The sequence below is a fragment of the Mustela erminea genome, chromosome 16 (genome assembly GCF_009829155.1).
Source record: "Mustela erminea isolate mMusErm1 chromosome 16, mMusErm1.Pri, whole genome shotgun sequence".
Lineage (NCBI taxonomy): Eukaryota > Metazoa > Chordata > Mammalia > Carnivora > Mustelidae > Mustela > Mustela erminea.
The window spans coordinates 13620030-13632317 of record NC_045629.1 but is presented as its reverse complement, the minus strand read 5'-3'; the positions used below and the strand labels follow the sequence as shown (position 1 = coordinate 13632317).

The 12288-nt window shown below is 43.9% G+C and overlaps 1 long non-coding RNA gene across 1 annotated transcript; it reads right to left on the bottom strand.

The window, feature by feature from the left end:
• Positions 1 to 323: 323 nt before the first annotated feature.
• On the bottom strand, positions 324 to 5137 carry LOC116575297. Its single transcript, XR_004279692.1, has 4 exons — positions 5082 to 5137; positions 4612 to 4770; positions 2426 to 2575; positions 324 to 1074 (listed from the first exon to the last, which is right to left on the bottom strand). It is a non-coding gene; the product is annotated as an uncharacterized LOC116575297 (long non-coding RNA).
• Between the last annotated feature and the right edge of the window lie 7151 nt (positions 5138 to 12288).

Here is a 12288-nt window from a genome sequence, read left to right as displayed (position 1 = left end):
GAATCTCCTTTTCATTAGGACCCTGCTCACAGGCAGCCTCCAATCACCTCTCAGTCCCCTACCCTAAACACATACAAACAACCCAGGATTCCTAGACCTGTGAGAACAACTTTGATATGAAACACATGGAAGAAAGGAGATTTAGTGGAAACAGATTATGAGGGAAGGAGAAAACGGAGAAGCAAAATAATCATTGTTGTCCTTAAAGAAGGAGATATAGGCGAAGACACTGAATCCATAAAACAAAAACAGGATGCTATTAAAAAGAACAAGTAGTCCAAAAACAAAAAAAGCGATTTTGGAAATTAAATATATGATCGTATGTGCGAATAACTCAGCAAAAGGTGGGAAGAAAAGTTGGGGAAACTTTTTGGAAAAGAAAGCAAAAGTCAGAGATGAAAAATAATAAAGGAAAGACAAGAAAACTAGATGACCAGTACAGACCAACAGTTATCTGTTCCATCCAAATAATAAAGAGTTCCAAAGAGAAGGAACAGAGAAAATGAAGTGGAGGAAATCGCCAATAAAGTAATTCAAGGGAACTTCCCAGAATTGAAGGGTATGACACACACCAAGTCACATCATCACGAAACCTCATAACATTAGTTAGAAAAAGAAGATTCTGCAAGGAGGGGGAGGGAGGAGAGAGAGGGACAGAGACTGAGAAAGAGAAAGGTCACATACAAATGAGAAGTAATGGAATGACTTAGAACTAACTTCTCAATAGCAACACAGGGCAGTAAAAGACAATGGTGCAATGCCTTCCAAATTCTGAAAAATGGTCTTCACACTGAACTTATCTATCCAGACAAATTACGAACATGTGCAGAATGAAGACATTTTCAGACGCAGGAAAAATTAATCTCCCACACACTTTTTTTAGGAAACTATGGGGAGTGTGCTTCATAAAACAAAGGAACGAATCAAGAAGGAAGAAAATAGGAAGTCCAGGAAACAGGCTTCGACACAATCGAACAATAAAGGGAATTCCCGAAACTTGAGCAAAGGCGGATCTCAGGATGACAGCAGCCAGGTCAGACAAGCGCTGGTCAGAGGACTTCAGCAAAGTCTCCCCTAGAAGACAAAGAGACAGAATGTCTGATATGAATGCTCACCTCAGAGATCTAGAACACTGGTAGAAAATTGGGGCTGGTTAAGTGTAATGCAAATGGAAGAGAGATCCGAAACAGCTATAATCCAGAACAGCACCAACAAAGTGTGAACCCCTCATGTAATTTTACATTTATTACTAGACACGTTTTAAAAAAAAAGAGCTGAAGAATGCCTGTCTAGCTCAGTCGGGAGAGCATGTGGCTCTTGATCTCGGGTTGGTGAGTTTGAGCCCCATGTTGGGAGTAGAGTTTACAGAAATAAACAAACAAACAAATAAATAAATAAAATTTAACCTAATTTATCTAAGATAGTATTTTACCATAAAATCAATACAGAATTGTTAATGAGATGTTTTATATTCTTTTTTCATACTAATCCTTTGAGAGCCAATGTGTATTTTGCAGTTACAGCCCACCTCAGTTTGCTCACTAAAATTTCTCAGAAATACTTGATTTTGACCTGAATTTCGTTTTCATTAAATTTGCAGCTGAAAAGGTTATTCACCTACCAAGTGTGTTCCAAATATACTTAAAATTTTTTCAAAAGCCATCAGTTATTATATTCAGATGTAAAATTAAATAATATTTAAAAATTAATTCTTTAGTTACACTAGTCTCATTTCAAGTACTCGGTAGCCACATGTTGCTATTGGAGAGTATACTGGACAGCTGAGGTACAGAGATCAAGAAGTTATTTGGAAAAGCAAAAGTAATCGTTGTCACTACATAGCTCAGCTTCAGATAACATACTCTCAGTATTCATTTAATCAAAATTATAATAGGAACTCCACTGGGAAATGGGGATGAGAAACACTCACTGTGTCAAGGGAAGAAGAAGAAAGAAAACTAAATCTTAAAACGTCTGAAACTAAGAAATTAAAAATTAGCAATATAATCCTATTAAATAGAAACAGAAGTAAATACAAAAGGAATCTGTCAACCTCACTCCAAGTGAATGCCTCTGGGTAAGTAGAACAGCGAGAGAATGGGCTTGGGACTTTTGCTTCCCTGAAACATCACAGTATTGGTTGACCCTTTAAACTCATGCATGCATGATTTTGATTTTTGAAAAGATCTTGACAAATGATCAGTGGACAATCTGTCCACAAGTGTGTAGGTTGAGAATTTTCTATGTAATATTCTCACTCTCTCACTCTCTCCTTCTCTCTATAAAATAAATCTTAAAAAATATATATATATATGGGCCGGGGGGGAGTTTGGTGTTCCTGGGTGGCCCAGTCAGTTGAGCACGTGACTCTTGATTTGGGCTCAGGTTGTGATCTCAGGGTGTGGGATCGAGCAGTTTCATTTACCTGGTCCACTTCCCTTTAAAGTGGAGGGACAGGACTAAGCTCTGGTTAAGGGATGCTTCCCTAATCTCCCCATCCAGGCTTCTGACTCGTGGCTGAGGAACCCCTTCTTGTAGACAGTTCTTTTGATTTGTATCTCAAAAGATTCTCTACCTTAGGAAAAGAAAGGAGGAGGGAGAAATAAGAAGGCATTAGTTAAGACTACTGAACCGACAGATTCAGAAATGGTAAACACACACCATCAACTAGAAGTGACGAGTCTCTGAACTTGATGTTCATTCCCTATCAACAAGGGAACTGACGAACCCCTTTGCCAGTGGGACTGAGTGAAATATCTCTGTCTTTTCCTGCCCATGTCCTCGTGTTTCATCACCCAGGGCTGCATGGTCCCAGTGCATGAGCTCTCTTGTTTGTTAGGTAGCCCCCGCATCTGGAAGCTACCTAACACCAGCTCCTCTGAGGACTCCTCCACAATCTACCATCGTCCGTCCTCCCAAAGTGTGTCCCGTGCTCCCCATGTGCCCACGTTTGAGATGGAAGCTCAGACCATGTCAGGTCGCCTTGCGCACCACCCTCCTTTGCCTCAGCTGCCAGACCTAGAGTGCTGGGCTTAGGGACGGGGAAGACTCAGTCCCCATGAAAGGGCAGACAGCCTTCTCCCTGCCCCCAAGCCTGAACCCCTCCACCTGCCCCTCTGCTTCCTTTGCCGGATTCCCACCATCTGGGGTCCACCTCTGACTTGACAGACTCCTGTTGGTCACATCTGGCTTCAGAAAAAGAGACAAGGAGTTCGAAGGCCTACACTAATAGGCAGCACTTGGCAGACACAATAGAAGCAGCTGCTGTTTATAGCCCTTTTTAGGGTGGCCTCAAGTTGGACCTCACACTTCCCCTCCCTGGCTTTCCCCTGTGGGGCATTGTTTTACACAGAGCATCTGGAACCTCACAGTCTTGCAGCTTGGAAGGAAGAAACAAAAAATAAAAAACACGAATCCCATGAATCTGTGAAACTCTAACGAACTCTCTTCCTGGGGGAACTTCCAAGACTCGCTCCTGGCTTACCTCTCAGGTAAGGCAGGTCCCTAAGGTCCCCGACGGGATCCGACCCTCTGGATCCATCATGCTGCAATACAAAGACCAGCTGGGCAGCTATCCAGTAAATAAAGCTAGCCCCCTCCCCCCCCCGCGAAGTCTTTTTTCTAAATAACAGCCTCCGTAGGACGCCTGAACCACATCCAGTTTCTTAAGGGCAAAAAACCCAGGCTGGATTCAGGTGGTCTGTTCAAGACCAGTATCACATTGTGTGGGAGGCCAGGAGCGATGCCCTTCCCAGAGCCTTTCGGCTCGGTACTGTCATCCACGTGCCTCTTCTGACCCCAGGGCTTCACTCCTCTGGTCCTGTCCCCATAGAAACAAGGCGCCTAGAAGGCTCAGCGCGCCACCTGACTCCACCCGCGCCCCTCCAATAACCCACACCGGATTTCAGCCGCCTGCGCTGGCTCGGCTGGGCAAGGTGGTGCCTAATTACCTCCCTTCTGGTTTTTTCCCTCCTCCTGTCCTCTCCTCTCCCCACCCCTCCAAGGACAGCCTTTCCAAGAAACAACACACACCCGCACACCTGGCGCAGCGCGATAGGGAAGCTCACCATGGATACCGGGCGACCATTCCCACTCCGGCGGCGGCTCCTGGGAATAAGTTACTATCTCTAGAATGCTCCGAACTCCAGATGTGCACCGACTAGTGCCTTGAGACCCGGCTTCCTTGTCTCATTATGCCTTGTCCCCACCCCCCCCCCAAGTTTCCTATATGCATATCAAGCCTTCGGAAGGGGGAAAAAAATGGGAAATGGTAATCTTCCTTTTAATATGCTACCACATGCCAGCCCCGAACAGCTGTGCACACACAACACGATGGACTGGACATGAAATATAGCCCAGGACCATTTTTTTCAGCATTCATTCCCAGGGCTTACAAAACACATTTACTTGGAGGGAGGTCACACAGTCTTCCTTCTGCATAAAAAGGTGGCTTTGAAATAGGTACAGCCATCTGGAAACAGCCCCCTCCACCATTGATATGTAAAATGCACGTATTACACCATCTTGCCTGGACTCTACAGCAGGAGGCAGAGCCACACAGAGGCCCATAATTGTTTAAATATACAGCCTCCAGTTCTCCCCTGTGCTTACCTTGCTCTGAAAAACCATTTGCCACAGTCTAGGTGACTGTGGACAGGCGGGTGAGGCAGTTTGCTCCTGGGGGCATTCATCTGTGTGCAGGGGGAGTGTCCCGGAGTCCAGATTTGGGGGGACATGATTTGAACACTCGCTGCTGCCGCTGCAGCCTTGCTAATAAGAGAGAATATGTCAAGTGCATGACTGGGAGTAAATAGCAAACACCCCATCGAAATAATGACCTCCGCTCTCTGGCTCATTATAACCAAGCATTTGCTTTCCTCCCTAGAAGACTTAGATCCCACCTTTAATAACTGGTTTTGTCGGGCATTTAAAGGAAAAGAGCAATGGGTCTTACTTCACTAATTGATCTCCACGTAGTCAAGGGGATGCTTCTGTATGTTTATTAACATTTGCTCCTTAAAATGAGTACACCCCCCGCAACTCACACACACCCAGCAAGACCCTCACAAATAAATTCTTACCCAGACCTTATCCAAATAAATTCTTGACCTCTCAAGCGATTGGACTTGTGTGTTGTTTCTTCTGTTTTTATTTCCTGGGCTTGGTTTTCATCTCTGTTTATTTTTTTTTTAAATATATACATGATGTGGATCATATAAATCAGCAGCCTTAAAATTTAAAATGCCATCCCAAAGCTAAATGCTCTCCCTCAAAAAAAAAAAAAAAAAAAAAAAAAAAAAAAAAAATCCCTGAAAGAATGCAGAGCTCTGGAGTAGCTCAAAGGGTTAAGCTGTTAAAAGCACAAATAGCAGAGCTCCCGTTACTGAGAGGAGAGGGAGCCCACTGGAAGGAATCACTCTAGGTCAGCCTGTCCTTTACATTGTGAAGAGCTAGAAAGGGGCTAATAAACCCAGCAGCCTATGGCAAAGGTAATTTATTTTATATTCCTAGTCATCACATGCAATATTTTTTGGAGGGGGAGAGCAAATGTAATTCAAAGAAAGTGATAAACAATAAAAGAAAAAAAAGCCCACAGTGTCTAGTGAGGCTTCCACCCCCAAGTTAGGAGAACACGTGCCTTTCTCTCGTTTCTGCGGTGCATTTCTCATCCTGTTTGTGTGTCAACATCTTCAAAGTGCCTAAGCGGCTGGGGTGGGGGATGGTGGCTCTGCCTCAGCCTGGGGTCAGGGGTCCTTCCTGGGGAAGACAGGAATCCCCTGAGATAAGCAGCTCCCAGGTGAGGTGCACGCATTTCTGCACAGGCACCTCTCAGCCCCACTCCCGGGAAGACACATCCACTTGACTTATGAATCGGCTCCTGGCCCGGAGTTATTACCAAGTGGACGGCTCTCCGGCTGACTTCCTGAGCCAGCATGGAGGACAGCTTCTCCCGGGGGCTCTGGGTGAGGAGCTGGGCCCTTTCTGCTCCCGTCTCGCACTTGCCACATTTTACGTGGATGAGGTCATTGGACTGCAGATGAGGTAACCGTGCAGCCTGCCCGGGAGCTGGAGAGGTTACCATGTGACCGAGCGTGTAAACACAGGGACGTTCCCGGGGGGGCCAGCCGACAGCTGGGCTCTGCTGCTGGCCAGGAGGGTTGGGAGCTGCAGGACTCTGGGAGCTTGTCCAGGCTCTTAAAGGAGCCAAATCGCTGCCTGAGCTGGGGTCACAGCCACCTTGGACACTGACTGGTCTCAGGACAGGGCAAAATCCTGCAGGGAGGGGGGCACTGGTCCTGTGACAGGTCTGGGGGGACACAGATAAATAAGTAACACTGTCCCTAAAAAGAGGAGCTTTCTAAGGCACAGAAACACTGCAGACAGAGCTGTGTGGCGCTCTTGTGGTTCAGTTCCAAAGCGCTCTGCACCCTTCTTGCCCCCCTTCCGCACTTTCCCTATCCTCCTACCCCCCATTCCTGCCCCCCCAATGGTGGTTCCTCCATGTGAACATTCAGCCACATTTTCAATAGTCTCTAAATTAGAAACATGGCGGGAAAACACAGATTCTTTTAAAAACCATTATAGAGGGGTACCTGGGTGGCTCAGCTGGTGAAGTGTCTGCCTTTGGCTCAGGTCATACCAAGGTCCTGGGATCGAGTCCCACATCCGGCTCTCTACTCAAAAGGGAGCCTGCTTCTCCCTCTGCCCCTCCCCCTACTCATTCTCTCTCTCTCTCTCTCTCTCTCCCTCTGCCAAATAAATAAATAAAATCTTAAAAAATATATAGAAATACATTTTTTAAGCTCTTCTGTACTACAGAATGACAGAGCGCATTTCCAGATGTGGAGCTGTCCCGTTCAGGTGTGACACAGTCCTGTGATTCTCAGGGGCAGAAAGTTCTTTCCCAGGTCAAGTCAGATGAACTAAATTCTGCATCTATCCCATGTATTCCTCAGGTTCTTCTTTTTTCCTGAGCCCTACCACCATAGCTATACAAGCGATACTGTACCGTGTACTATACTGAACCCTGGGAATTTTTAGGAAACGGGAGTTTGCTCTCCCGCTAGCGGTGCTCACACTCCGGCAGACAGTTACTGTTACTATATACTAGCAATCATCCATGAATGACTACAAGAAAGGAGATGCATGAGTGAAGGCGAAATGTGGGATCCATGAAAACAGAGGGCATCTCAAGGATGACCTCCCTGAGAGCCTCATTAAGCTGGGACCAAAAGCGTGAGAGTCACACAAAAGTCACAGCGGTAACAAAGATGCATTTCTGGGCATGTCACATGTAACAGTCTATGAGGTAAGTTCACTGTGTTCCCCATTTTCCCAATGCTCACACAGCTAAAGAAAGGCTAAGTAAGTGGCAGAATCAGGATTTGAACCTAGGGGTGGGACCCTGAGGCCTGTATTCTCTAATCACCCTGCCTCAATCACAGTCAAGGAGACACCAGTCCAAGCTGATGCTCACAGCCAAGTGTGAGGCCCATAACCTGCCAGCAACTCAGGCAGCTGAACTCATGGGAAGAATGGGAAGTCCCTGGTAGAAGAGAGCCAGGTGATGGGGAGAACATTCTGGAAAGAGAAAACAGCTTATGTGTTGGCTCATAGGCACGCACACTCATGCAAGCATATGCACACACGTGCAGGGGAGAGAGAAAAAGAGAGGAGCTTGGTCAGCCACACTAAAGAATTTGAACTTTTTCCCAATGGCCGCCAGAAGTTGTGGCTGGACATGAGGCAGACTCAGGAGATGCTCGGATTTGTTTGTGCGATGGGTTGCTCTCTTTGTGCAAGTGTGGGGAATGGATTGGAGAGCAGGGAAGGGTGTGCTGGAATAAGCCAAGTGAGAAACAGTGGTCAGGACTGCCGAGGAACAGGGAGAGTACTTCCAGGGTAGGGGGTTGCTGTCTGCCTAGGAGGCAGAATGAGCAGATCTTGGTAACTGATGGGATATGAGGTGGTGTGTGGGTGGAAGAGGGAGGAAGATGTTTTCTGATGGAGTTGCCGGAGGTGGGATATCAGGTTTAGATGTGCTCAGTAGGCACCCGGGAAAGCAGGTCTCAAGCTCCGGAACCAGATCTAGTCTGAAGATCAAGTTTTAGAGGTCACCGATATAGATATACAAAATCAGATGGACCTGGGAGTTGCTCAGCGTGACTGAGATGTTACGAATACCCCATTTCTTTAACATGGGTCTTTCTGATCCTTTCAGAAAAGCACATTCTCCCCAACCAGAATATAAGCTACATGAGGACAGGGATTTTTTTTTTTTTTTTTTGGTCTTGTTCTGCATTTGTTCCCCAGAACACAGCATATAGAATATAGTATATATTCCATAAATATTGTGGAATAAAGAAACTGAAGGATGACTCTTTCTAAAGTAAGTTATGCAGGGCACCTGGGTGGCTCAGTCCATGAAGCGTCTGCCTTCGGCTCAGGTCGCGATCTCAGGTTCCTGGGATCAAGTCCCACAGATGGCTCCTTGCTCAGCGGGAAATCTCCTTCTCCCTCTCCCTCTGCTCCACTCCGCAACCCCACCACTTCCTTCTCTCTCTCTCTCTCAAATAAATAAATAAAATCTAAACATACATTAAAAACAAATAAATAAATAAAAGGCCAGGTCCGAGAGAGTAAGACATGTTTCTGTCTCATGCACTGGTAAGCTGCAGAGAGACATGCAGAGGAAGCTCAATAAACATGGCTGAAAGACCTTTTGGAAGGCCACATCCATACATAGCACCCACATTTCTTCTACTCTATCCCCCAACAGGACAGAAAAGAGGTCAGAATCTTCGTGTAACTTCTGAAATCTTGCAGAGATTATGAGCTCTCAGATGGAAGGGAAGCTTTATATCGGGGCAACAAGACACTCTTAGAGGTCTAGGGCAGATGCTTCAGGGAAAATAGATGGTTGTCACTTGTCAGCTTACAGGCTTTTGTTCAGGTGAGAGCGCAGGTAAGCCAAATGGGAGAGGTAAATTGTTGGGTTTTGCTATCAGAAACACAGAAGGCAAGGTATTGTGAAAATTCTTCCATTGCACAACATTGATATGTTGGATAAACTGCACTATTAAATGAATTTATTACCTTTCAAAATAATAAGGAAAATGCCTGTGTTTAACATAAAGTAAGATAAAACAAACAAAATAAGCATGAACAAAAAAGTAAAAATTAATTAATTAATTAATTAATTTTTAAAAAAAGAAGGAAAGGAAAGAAGACCTTGAATGGTTGTGCAGGGAAATGGGGTCCTTGGGCCTGCACAAACCGAGAGATGAACCTGAGTCTCACAAAAAGCTTGAACCTTCTTGAAAGGAGGTCATGTTCCAGGAAAAGTGGACTAGAAAAACATACCTGCTGGCAAAATAAGTCAGAGGGAAATTTTTCCTGCCAGAGCTTCAGGTGGAAAATATTACCAATAATAGTACCAACAAAAATTAAAAATAATAATAATGGTCTCCTCAGTAATTTGTAACCATGAGCCCCCTGTCACATGAGTCTCAGGTTCCATATCTCATTATCTACCTAATCTGGAAAACTCTAAACAAAGAAAATAAACGAAAGTGGTCCCAGTTTGGTAACACCTGTGTGCCTGGCAGATGAAAATGCAAATCCACTCCAGAGCAAAGCCTTCTTAACCTAGTTATATGATGGTCCCTGCAGTTTAAGTTCACTTAAGTATAAGTTTTTAAAAAGAGAAAAAAAATTATCACACCACAAGGTAAACAACCCCCATAAGTGAAGTCAGCAAAAACAGTAAGGATGGTTTAAACCCTCAAGAACTTCAAATATTGGAATTGTCAGATATAGAAAATAAAATAACTATATATGAAAAGCTGAAAGACCTAAAGGATAGAAAAGGAACAAGGAAAAGGAAGGCTAGTGAAAGTGACCCAAAAAGGATTTGACGAAGAACCAAATAGAACTTATAGAACTCAAAATAAAAATATATCTAATTAAAGTCATATGTATTAAAATGTGTGTGTATGTGTATGCTAGTGGATAGGTGAACCAGCCAAATAAACATGGGTGGAGGTAGAATTAGTAAACTGAAGACAGATCAAAAGAAAATACCTGGAATGATAAGGTATTCCATTATCCATAATGATAAAAAGATAAGAAAATAGAAAAGAGAAAAAGAGAGGAAAGAATAAGAATTTCTAACATACATCTTGAGTTACACAAGACAGAATAGAATGAATGAGAGAGAGAGACCTTTTTTAAAGAGATAATAGCTAAGAAAATGCCGGATCTGATGGAAGACATGAGCCCTGAGAGATGGAAATTACAATATATCTCAAGCAGCATACATTTTTGTTAAATGAGCATACACGCTAGGCACATCCCATGACATACACATCATGTGGCACATCACAAGATGCCAAAGCTGAAGAGAAAATCTTGAAAACAGCAAGAAAGGACAGTTCATCTACCACAGAATGACTGTGGTCTGACAGTGGACTCGTAACAAAAACAAGGAAGCTGAAAGACATGTTTTCAAAAGATGGAAAGAAGGACCCATTGATCTGAAACTCTATTCTCAGAAATACTATCTTTCAAGAATGATAAGGAAACGAAAACATTTTGGCCAAAGAAAAGCTGAGACAGTTTACGATTAAAAACTCTTATCAAGGGAACATCTAATGGATGAACATCTGGGGTGCCTGGGTGGCTCAGTCGGTTAACTGTCTGACTCTTGATTTCGGCTCAGGTCATGATCTCAGGGTCCTGGGATTGAGTCATGCATTGGGCTCTTCGCTCAGCGGGGAGTCAGCTTCTCTGCCTCTCTCTCTCTTTCCCTCTGTCCCTCTTCCCCACTCTCTCTCACTCTCTCAAATAAATAAATAAATAAATAAATAAATAAATAAAAGAATGAACATCTAGAAGAACGGAATGATCTTATCAGGATGGCCTGGAATAGAACAAGAAATGCTGAGCTAAATTTCTCCGGAAGATAAAGAGAATTTTGAGGCCAAAGAAGGAAAGGAGACAAGAAAGCTGGCCAAAAAAAGAAATAATTTGTGGTGATCAAAATCAATGTCTCGTGGGATGTTTCATTATGTTTTTGCTGTGTGGAATATACTGGGAATTCTTCCTTTTGCATTTCTGCAACATCTTCACTAAAAAAAAAAACAAAACAAAACAAAAAAAACCAGTATTTCTCTTAAGTAGAGCTGAATTTATTTCTCAAGATAAGATGAAGAGCCAGATATACACTCAACATATGTGCAAGGCAGGGTTACATGCAAAGTGTTGGCAGGGGAGAAGGCAGTCTAGATGTGGTCCCCAGCTCTAGTGACCTCTACCTAAGTATTTGTTGGAAGAATCCAGTGGTATATTTTTCCACCGTGCACTATCATAGCTTTTTTTCTCAATACCACTCATCATAAGCACAAGGTTGGACTGGGAAGTAAAGGCAGTGCCCTTCTTATCTCAAAAGTTAGGACAGCACCCCATTTTCACCACACCTATGCCTCAGTTTTGTAGGTAACAGGTTCTAAGCACAACCTGAAGCAAAAAGGGAAATCAGAAAAGGCACATTCACTGAGTACTCCAATGACCAGGCACTGTGCAACACTCTTTTCCCATATTCTGTCATTGAGCCCCCAAATAAAAGTATACAGGGTTTACGAGATACTTGTGGCCATTACGTAGTGGTACGGGGGCACAAAGAAGGGTGCAGCCACAGGAGAGAGGCCCTAAGAATTGGGAATTAACTTTGCACCTAATAATCCATTATAAAATCAATACACATTGGATGAGATCAATGATCTAATTTTTCCAAATTGCGGCAACCAGACCATCGGCTAAATCAGGGATCAGCAAACTCTAGCCTGTGGACCAAATCCAGCTTCCTTACCAGACTGATTTTTACATTTCTTAAATGTTCGGGGGGGAAAGAAAGAAAAATATTTTGTAACAAGTGAAAATTCTGTAAGACTCGCATATCAGAATCCATAAAATGTTATTCGAATACAGTCATGCTCATTCATTTACACGTAGTCTCTGGTGGCCTTTGTCCCCTAATGACAGACTTGAGGCAACAGAGACTGCAGGTAGGGGACAAGTAGGAAGAGGACGAGACTATTTCAGAGGAAATAGTGCCCACATAGCAATGAGGGTTCCTTAACACTTACCTGTGAGGTGGATACCCTAAGGCCCCACTTTCTCCTGCTGCTTCCTCTCCTTTTCCTTTTGGCCCCAAATATTTCGTATTACAAGAAAGTGTTTGTCAACCCCTGGCCTAACTAACCATACTAACATATTGAAGGTGGGGCG